The sequence below is a fragment of the Balaenoptera acutorostrata genome, chromosome 15 (assembly GCF_949987535.1).
Source record: "Balaenoptera acutorostrata chromosome 15, mBalAcu1.1, whole genome shotgun sequence".
Lineage (NCBI taxonomy): Eukaryota > Metazoa > Chordata > Mammalia > Artiodactyla > Balaenopteridae > Balaenoptera > Balaenoptera acutorostrata.
This window is the reverse complement of record NC_080078.1, coordinates 4,538,028-4,547,810: the sequence shown is the minus strand read 5'-3', so window position 1 is coordinate 4,547,810 and position 9,783 is coordinate 4,538,028.

Below are 9,783 nucleotides of genomic sequence, written 5' to 3'. Positions count from 1 at the left end.
GCCTTTGCTAAGATGTTTCTGTGGCTGTGGATAGAAAGTATCCCCACCCAGACCAAGTTGGCCTCTCTCAGATTACAGCTCCTTCACTGTTTTTGTGTGACCTGTGTTTTCTGCTGCAGCCTCTCCCACGGTTCCAAGGAGCCAATAGGAGGTCCCCTTTCTTTCTGTTCATTCGTTCAGCAGAATCCCTGAGCAGAGCACCCTACTGTGGGCATGTTCAGTGGCCTCCATCCTCAAGCCCATTAAAACATTCTAATCCCCCAACTCAGTGCTTTGAAAACTGGCTTGTAATCCACAGTGAGAAATCCGTTTTACATAGTTGTGACCTAGTGCATGTGCGCATGCAAACACACACACACACACCACACACACACACACACACTTTCATGAACCAGTACTTAACCCTTACTGCATTTTTTTATCCCACCATATTTAATCTATTTCATTAAAAAAAAAAAAACTCAACCCATGATGAGTCATGACCTGCAGTGTGGAAACCACAGTTTGAATTCCCCTGCACTCCAGCCCCCTTCTGAGTGAGAACCTCCCCCAGCTATGGGGGCGGGGGGTGCTTTCCCAGTGTCCAGGAAAGCGAAGACAAGAGGCTAGGCTGGGACCCTGCAAGACTTCTGTTCGGATGCACCTCTGTCTGAGCTGCTGCATCTAAGGCCGTGAAGGGACTAGGGTGGACCTTGGTGACCTGGGCAGGGGTGCGGGGGGGTGGGGAGCTAGGACAGTGTACCTTTCAGGATGCCCAGAACCCTTATCTCCAGGGACTGGGTATGGGGGCTGGCTGCCTCTTCTCCCTTCTGTCCTCTTCCCCTTCCTGTCGCTTCTCAGAGAGGGGGAGATGCCAGGGCTGGTAATAATAGCCGCTCACACGTCTACAGCATCTGTATCTTAGGCTCTGTTCTGAGCGCTTTATGTGAATTAATTCAATTTAATACAACAAATCTATTATTGTTAGTCCCATTTTGCAGATGAGGAAATTGAGACACAGAAGTCTCCTGCCCAAGTTTTGCCATGATTCAAGTCCAGGCAGTGTGGTTCTCTGGTGTGTGCCTGACTCTTTCGGGAATTGGAGTTGATGGGCAGAAGAGTGGACTCCTTTAATGGAACAAGTCTTTCTTGGGGTCAACCTATCCCACCCACATTGGGTGTGCTGACCCCCTGATGATGGCCCAGGGGAGAGCATAGGACCTAACCAAGCAGTTAGATTGGTCCCTTCAATGTGAAGGGGAGAAGAAATTCTCTTTCTGGAGGGTCACTGGGTTGGTGGGATGTGCTTTGCGTTGCCAACAGGTGCTGCGTTTGTCATGTGGAGGAAGCCTGTCTTGGATTTGCAGAGAGAGAAGGCTGATGCTATTCCTCCTGTCCTTGGATAGAGCCATTGCCCAAGCCCTACAGGGATAACGTTTTGCTCTAAGGCTGGTTGGAGTTGGGTTTCCATTGCCTGCATCAGGTCGAGGCCTGACCAGTATAGGGCAGTCTGGGAGCTTTCAAAATGACAGTGGAGGTTACACAGTTATTGGATGCCCACCTTCCTGACTTTCTGCATTTGGAAGGTTCAAGCTCTCAGGGAGGCATGGGGCCCTGACCAGGACATCTAGCCTGGCCGGCGTGGTGTGTGATCCCAGGGGCTTATGTGCCCTTGTGAAGGTGCCCTCAGAGGTGGCTGTGCAGAGACCAGGTTTCTACATGTGTGAGGGTCACAGGGCGCTGTGCAACCAGAATGCACCTGCTGCAGATGCGTGGGTGGTCGTGGAGTCAGAAGCTCTGTCCTGTCTGTTGGTTTGTTGACTGTGTCTGTGTCAAAAACAACCCCCAAACCTAGTGGTTTAACACAAGCACCATTTGATGATATGCATGGATTCTGTGGGTCAGGAGTTCAGACGGACACAGTGGGGCTGGCTTTTCTCTGCTCCGTGATGTCCGAGACCTCAGCTGGGGGAGACTTGGCAGCTGGAATTGTACACCTGGACTTGGGCTAGCATGCCCCCAAGTGGGCCTCCCTGTGTGGCTTGGTAGTCTCGGGGTGATTGGATACCAGTGATCCCAACGTGTTCCACACACAAGGCAGAAGCTGCATGGCCTTTTGGGACCTCACCTGAGAAGTCACATTGTGTCACTTCTACCATATTCCACTGGTCAAAGCTATTTCAAGGGGAGGGATGTAGAACCCCAATTCTCAGTAGTAGGAATGTCAGAGAATTTCATGGTCATTTTTTTAATGGCCACATCTATCATTCTTCATATGGGTGTTAGCCCCCTAGAATAAAGCCATCTTCATTTGGATTTTTAGGAGACCCTCAGCAGAGTGGCTGCCCCCTGCCCCCTGCTCTTCCTAAAGGGAAACTTGCCACATGTGAAACATATGTAATACATTCCTGTGTATCTCCAGGAATCCTCAGATATGCAGAGAGATAGTCCTGCAGATCTATTACTCAACCAAGAAGAGCCAGCCAAGGACCACCAGACATTTGAAGGAATCCTGCTAGATGAAAGCAAACCACCAAAATAAACAGGAAAAAAATGGTGTGTGAAGAAACAGAGAAAATTCAGGAAACAAGAGGACTTTAAAGACTTATAAATTAGTATCTTCAGGAAGATCACAAGCAGGATGGGATTTCATGGGTGTGGGCCAATTCTGTCATCCACTGGTAGGATTAATTCTGTGAGAGTGTGGAAGGCAGAATTCTAAGAATGACCCCCAGTGACCTTCACCCTTGTATGGTTGCTCCCTTTTGAGGTTGGGGGGACCTATGAATGGGAAGAGATATCATTCTAGTAATGACATTTCCTTGTATTGCAACACTGGGTGGGCTTGACCTAAATGCACGAGACCTTTAAAAGCAATGAGTTTTCTCTGGCTGGCAGCAGAAAAGGAAGAAAGAGATTTGAAGCTCAACAGTGCATGCTGGCTTGAATACAGAGGGGGCCACATGCCCAGGAATTTTTCTCCAGGAGCTGAGGAAAGCTCTTGTGCCACAGTCAGAAAGAAAGTGACGCTCCAGTCCTACACCCTCAGGGATCTGAATTCAGTCAGCAGCCTGCATGAGCTCAGAAACATATTCTTCCCAGGAGCCTCCAGGTGACAGCCCAGCCTGGACAACACCTTGACTTTGGCATTGTGAAGCCCTGAGCAGAGAATCCAGCAGAGCCTACCTATACTTCTTACTTAAAGAACTTTGAGATAATAAATGGGTAAGTTTTAAGCTGCAAAATTGTGATAACTTGTCAGGCAGCATTATGGATTGAATGTATGTGTCCTCCCGAAATCCATATGTTGAAGTCCTAACTCCCCAGTGTGGCTGTATTTGGAGAAAGGAAGCAATTAAAGTTAAATGAGGTCATAAGGGTGGGGCCCTGGTCCAATAAGATTATTGTCCTTGTAAGAAGAGACACCAAAGAGTCTTTCTCTCTCTGACTCTCTCTCTCTGTCTCTATCTCTCTCCCCTCTGTGCCATGTGAAGGCACAGCAAGAAGGTGGCCCTTTACAAGCCAGAAGCACCACTCTTATAATTAATTTTACTTGTCAACTTGACTGAGCCATGGGGTGCCCAAATATATGGTCAAACATTATTCTGGACTGGTCGGAGAGAGTGTTTCTGGATGAGATTAATGTCTGAATCAATAGTTCAAATGTTGGCTGTGTCACTCAACACAGCCTGAATAGAACAATAAGGCTGAGTAAGGGAGAATTCCCCCTTTGAACTGGGACATTGGTGTTCTGCCTTTGGACTCAGACTGGAATTATAGCATCAGCTCTCCTGGGTCTCCAGCATGTCAACTGCATATCTTGGGGTTTCTCAGCCTCCATAATTATGTGAGCCAAATCCTTATAAGGATCTCTTCCCATATGTAGATCCTGTTGATTCTGTTTCTCTGGAGAACACTGACTAATACAGCTCTCATCAGAAACCAACCCTGCTGGACCTTGATCTGGGAATTCTAGGATCCAGAACTGGGAGAAAATTAATTTCTGTTGTTTAAGCCCCCCCCCCAATAGTATATCAGAGATTCATGAAGACATTGCCTGTATGAAATAAGAACTGGATGTTAGGAAAAAGGAACATCAGGGTACAAGAAAAAAACCTGGCAATTAAAAATAATGGCCCAAAAGAAAAACAAAAGAAAAATTAGAAGTTAAAGTTTATCTCTCAGAATATAGAGCAGAAGAAAGAGGCAGAAATAATGACACAAAGGATGAATTCAAGAGTCTCCACACCGAACTTTTCCAGAAGGAAAAAAAAAAGAAAATCGTGATTGAAGAAATTAACAGAAATAACAGATGATAATTTCCTAGAGGTCATGGACCCAGGTCTTCAGAATGAAAAGGTCCACCAAGTGCTGCGCAGAATGAATGGAATTCCATTAATAGATGTAATCTAATGAAAATCCAGGACAACAGATATAGAGAAGATTTTTAAAGCTTCTAGAGAGGAAAAATCAGTCACCTGCAGAAGAACAGAGATACAACTGACATCAGATTCCTCATTAGCATAACTGGAGCAAAGCCTGCAACCTTCTTAGGGAAATTACTCTTCTTTGTACTTTGAGATTTACTCTGGAAAATTTCAAATATATACAAAACTTGAAAGAATAGTCTACCAAATGCACTGTGTCCATCTCCTACCTTCAAGAATTGACGACTGGGCTTCCCTGGTGGCGCAGTGGTTGAGAATCTGCCTGCTAATGCAGGGGACACGGGTTCGAGCCCTGGTCTGGGAAGATCCCACATGCCACGGAGCACCTGGGCCCGTGAGCCACAACTACTGAGCCTGCGCGTCTGGAGCCTGTGCCCCGCAACGGGAGGGGCCGCGATAGTGAAAGGCCCGCGCACCGCGATGAAGAGCGGTCCCCGCACCGCGATGAAGAGTGGCCCCCACTTGCCGCAACTAGAGAAAGCCCTCGCACGAACCGAAGACCCAACACAGCCAAAAATAAATAAATAAATAAATAAAGTAGCTATAAAATTTTAAAAAAAGAAAAAAAAAAAAAGAATTGACGACTTATGGCCAAGTTTGCTTCACCTACACTCTTGCTGACCTCCCTGTCTTCCAGTGCCTTGATTTTTTGGAGGCAAATTCCAGACATCTTATCATTTCATCTGTAACTATTTGAGTGTGTATCTCTAAAAGGTAAGGATTTTTAAAGAAACACAAACCACAATACCATTTTAATGCCTAAACTTACTGACAAAAATTGTTCAATACCATCGAGTATTCAGTGTTCAGATGTTGCTCATTGTCTCATAAATGTATGTGTGTTTTAACAGTTTGTTTGAATCAGGGTCCAGATAAGGTCCTTACATTGCAATTTGTTGATTTATCTCTTATGTCTCTCTTAATCTTTAGGGTCCCCAAATCTTACTTTTTCCCCCTGGAATTTATTTGTTGGGGAGACTAGGTCCTTTGTCCTATAGAGTTTCCCACAGTCTGGACTTTGCTGAGTGTGGATGTGTCATGTTATTAACATTTTACCCTGCGTTTTTGAAAATTAATCAAATTCATGTCCCCCCCCCCCACAAGACTGCTTCATTGATGGTGGTGTGTACTTCCACCAGGAGACACATACGTGTCTGGATGTCTCTCCTGTTGTGGCATTAACACTATTGATGATTATTGCACAGATATGATAATTCACTAGGGGTCACAAAATGACTGTAGTCTATCACTTCTTTCTCATGTATTAGCTGCTTACTTCCCAAAATAGAAGCTTTTCCTCATCAACTATTTCGTACCTTGAGGTACAGTTTGTGTAGGAAAGACAGGAAAAAAATGTTTGAGTCTTTTTCTTCTTTTTTTTTTCCTTAATTATTATTTATTTATTTATTTATTTATGTCTGTATTGGGTCTTTGTTTCTGTGCGAGGGCTTTCTGTAGTTGCGGCAAGTGGGGGCCACTCTCCACCGCGGCGCGCGGGTCCCTCACTATCCCGGCCTCTCCTGCTGCGGAGCACAGGCCCAGCAATTGCGGCTCACGGGCCCAGTCGCTCCGCGGCACGCGGGATCCTCCCAGACCAGGGCTCAAACCCGCGTTCCCTGCATCGGCAGGCAGACCCCCAACCACTGCGCCACCAGGGAAGCCCTTTTTCTTCTTTTTAAAATAAGTTAATGCGTTTTATTTTTTTTCCAGCTCTATTGAGATATAATTGACATATAACATTGTGTAAGTTTAAGGTGTACACTGTGATGATTTAATATACATACATATTTCAAAATTATTACCATAATAAGGTTAGTTAACAGGTGAGCCACCTCACATAATTACCACTATTATTTTTTGTGATGAGAACATTTAAGATCTACTCTCTTAGCAACTTTCAAGTCTACAATACAGTGTTGTTAACTGTACTCGCCATGCTGTACATTAGATTCCCAGAACTTATAACTGGAAGTTTTTACCCTTTGACTAACACCTCCGCATTTCCCCCACCCCCAGCTCTGGCAACCACTGTTCTACTCTGTTTCTGAGTTGATACTTTTTCTTTATCAGTTTTCAAAAACTTGGTTCTCTAGCATCCTCCGCAGGTTTCAAAGAGTTGATTTTTTGAGGATCATTTTAACCCATTGCAGTTACTATTCTTATTAATGTTCAAATTGTTCCATCTATAGCTAACTGGAGCCTCTTGAAGGTGGCTCCTATGTCTTTTTACTCAACACTAATGATCTTTGATAGCTTCCTTACTTCCTGGTATGACAAGATGTCCCAGGCTTACCTTGACAATTTCCTACCCCAAACCTGTAATCAGCCAATTCTCCAAAAGCCCTGATTCCTTTAGAGGGAAATGATATTTAGGGACCACAATTTGGGTGCTGGGGTGCTCAGTGCTACTAGGTGGAATTTTTTTCCTAAGGAAAAAATAATTTTCTGTCTGGAATTCTTTTTTTTGATTGATTGATTGATTGATTGATTGATTGCTATGTTGGGTCTTCGTTTCTGTGCTAGGGGTTTCTCTGGTTGCGGCAAGTGGGGGCCACTCTTCATCACGGTGCGCGGGCCTGTCACTATCGTGGCCTCTCTTGTTGCGGAGCACAGGCTCCAGACGCGCAGGCTCAGTAGTTGTGGCTCACGGGCCTAGTTGCTCTGCGGCATGTGGAATCTTCCCAGACCAGGGCGTGAACCCGTGTCCCCTGAATTAGCAGGCAGATTCTCAACCACTGCGCCACCAGGGAAGCCCCCCGTCTGGAATTCTATATCCAGCCAAGCTATTCTAGTTATGAGGACAAATAATGATATTTTTAGATATGCAAGAATTCAGAAATTTTACCTTCCATTATATCCATGTTAGGAAGCATGTCAGAAATGGAAAGAATCAACCAAGAAAGAGAAAAATTTGGAATGTAGGAAACAGTGGAGCTAGTCTGGGAGAAATAGCTGCCCAGACCAACAGCTATACATCAGTCCAATTTGAACAAGAGGATGGGCAGCTTCAGGAAGTAGGTCTCTGTGAAACAGGGGGAAACTGATAGAGTAGAAAACATGACTGAATGGTTGGTTATGGAAGAGCAGAGCTGCGGTGAAAGGCAGGTCAGCATGTAAAAACGAACTTTGTCTGGGAACAGACAACATGGGGCATCTCAGGGCCATTAAGTGAACTCTCTTTGGGCACAAATTGGATCAGGGAGGAACCAGGGTATTGCTCCCACCTTGAGTGTGCTTGCCAGCACAGTGCTCGAAGCAACAGGAAGATACACTCTCCTTTCCTCCACTTGCCAAGTCACACACAAGCACATCTAACTGGCCAAGTCTAATTTGAATCGAGAACCCTAGCAGCAAGGGAGTCTGGGAAATGCAATATTTAGATTTCCAGCCTCAGTAGTACAGGAAGACACACTAGACAGAGTGAGAATGGGTATGTGTGGCCACTTACCATATCCTTACCCCCCGCCATCAATGTGGAACCCCACAGGAGGCCACTTGTGGACCCCAGAATTTGTGGGGTGAGGCTATCTGGTCCCCAATGTTGAAATGTGTCAGCCCTGCCCAGACCATGGATGAAGCTCCATGCCTAAGACCTGCAAACACTGCAATTTCCATCCACAGAAGGTTCTGGATCTGTTTGTGTATCTGAGAAACTTGGACTGTCTCTTCTAGGAGGTGTCATAGGAGAACTAAGGAACCTTAGAGAGGTCAGAACACATCTATTCTTCTCCCACAGGACAATATTAACTACTTCATCCAGACACCTTCCTAATGTTCTGGACCCTTGCAGTAGAATCACACGCAGTTTCTTTCTTTTTTTCTTCTTTTTTTTAATTGAGATGAAATTTACGTAACATTAACCATTTTGAAGTGTACAGTTCAGTGGCATTCACTATATTCACAATGTTGTGCCTCCACTACCTCTATCTAGTTCCAAAACATCTTCATCACCTGGAAAGGAAACCCCACACCCATTAAGCTGTCACTCCCGATTCCCCCTCCCAACCCCTGGCAACCACGAATCTACTCTCTCTCAGTACATTAGCCTATTCTGGATAATTCGTATAAACGGAACCATACAATATGTGACCACAGTCACTTAGTCATGTCACTTTGCACAGTGTTCGCAAAGCTCATCCACACTGTAGCATGTATCAGTACCTTCTCCCTTTTTGAGGCTGAGTGATATTCCATTGTGTGTGTAGACCACACTTTAGTTACCCATTCATCCATTGATATAGACTGTTTCCACCTTTTGACTGTTGTGAATGGTGCTGCTGTGGACATTCATGTACAGGTATTTGTTTGAGTCCCCGTTTCGGATCTTTTGGGTATAAGTCTAGGAGTGGAATTGCTGGGTCATACAGTAATTCCGTTTAATTTGTTGAAGAATCACCAAACTATATTCCAACACAGCTGCACCATTTTACATTCCCACCAGCAATGTATGCGGGTTCCAATTTCTCCACATACTCACCAACACTCATTATTTTCCTTTTTTAAACAATTATAGCCATCCTAGTGGGTGTGGGCACTGATAAACAGGGTGTAGGCATAAGGATTTCCCATCCACAAACCAAAATGGATGAGGAAAATTTGCCCAGGGTCACAAATTAGTCAACATTCTTTTGACACTTTTCTCCATGGGACTAAATTGCATCCCAGTCATCTGAAGGAGAAAATTATCACCTAAGACCTACATCTGCCTTGATGTCGGTGTAATAAGGAAGAAAATGGTACACATTTTGGATGAAACAGGTTTACAACTAAGGGAAGTAAAGATTTGATTTTTCCCACCCTAGTTCTGACCAGGCAGGACCTTGTCCTTGGCAAGGGCTGGAGCCCATCATTTAGACCAGAGGGTTTAAGCATTTTCTGGGACAGGAAGGCTTCCCTGTTGCTTGTCAACTTGTGTGACTTGAATTATTTCTCCAAGATAGGAAGCCATTTGATCTGGGTATACAGACCTGGAACTTGACTTCCAAATGGCGCTTTGTCTTCCCAACATTGCTTCTTAGGTTCTAATCTCATTTAACTATGACCATAAACAACTCCTTGTAGACTCAAGCAGTCCCATGAGAACTGATAACAAAATCTACTGGGGCAAAGAGAACACTGTGAGGATAGGCTGTCCCTTACTTAAGATTGTGGGGATGAAGAATGAGAAAAGCATGCAGATTCCATGGCTGACTTTGGCTTTACAGAGAGCCTCCCGAGAACAAAGGCAAAGTGTATTAGTTAGCTAGAGCTGTGTAACAAAGCACCACACACTGGGTGGCTTAAAACAACAGAAATTTTTTGTCACACAGTTCAAAGGTTAGAAGTCCAAAATTAAGGTGTGGACAGGGCCATGCTC